General features: G+C 51.3%; 1 pseudogene; it reads left to right on the forward strand.

The window, feature by feature from the left end:
- Positions 1 to 311: 311 nt before the first annotated feature.
- LOC116877852 lies at positions 312 to 452 on the forward strand (annotated as a pseudogene).
- The last annotated feature ends 381 nt before the right edge of the window (positions 453 to 833 follow it).

The following is an 833-nucleotide window of genomic DNA, read 5'->3' on the forward strand; positions in this document are numbered from 1 at the left end:
CTCCTTGGGGGACTGCTGTGTCTTGAGGGAGGGTGGGGACAATAGGGGCATTAAAAAGCGCCTCATAAGGAGCGCCTGGGTGGCTCAGTTGTTAAGCGTCTGCCTTCGGCTCAGGTCATGGTCCTAGGGTCCTGGGATTGAGTCCCATTGAGAGGCGGGCTCTCAGCAGGGAGCCTGCTTCTCCCTCTCTTTCCCGTCCCCCTGCTGGTGTTCCCTCTCTAGCTGTCTCTCTGTCAAATAAATAAATAAAATCTTAAAAAAAAAAAAAAAAAGTAGGAGAGACTTGAACTGGGTCTTGAAAGATGATGGGTTTGCAGCCAGTTAAGCGGACTGTGCTTTTTCCCCATGGGGGCCCAGTGCACAATGGCTGCAAACAGGAACCTCTTTGGTAGTATACGCAGCCTGTTGCCCTAAGGATTGCCCTAAGGCCCTAAGGAACCTTGGAGACAGCCCTTCCCAGTGGACATTGATTTCTGACATCATATTATCTCTAATCTAGTCTCCAGACAAGTATGTGGGGTGCCTTTGGAAAGCCCCAGGGCACAGTGGTCAGGGTCCATATTGGCCAAGTCACCGTGTCTATCCATACCAAGCTGCAGAACAAGGAGCATGGGACTGAGGCCCCATGCAGGGCCAAGGTCAAGTTCCCTGGCCTCCAGAAGATCTACATTTCCAAGAAGTGGCCTTACTAAGTTTAATGGGGAGGAATTTGAAGACATGGGAGCTGAAAAGTGGCTCATCATAGATGGCTGTGGGTCAGATATATCCCTAATCATGGTCCCTTGGGGGGCACCTGGGTGGCTCAGTGGATTAAGCCTCTGCCTTCTGTTCAG

Source organism: Lontra canadensis, unplaced genomic scaffold (assembly GCF_010015895.1).
Source record: "Lontra canadensis isolate GAN:19392208 unplaced genomic scaffold, GSC_riverotter_1.0 scaffold53, whole genome shotgun sequence".
Lineage (NCBI taxonomy): Eukaryota > Metazoa > Chordata > Mammalia > Carnivora > Mustelidae > Lontra > Lontra canadensis.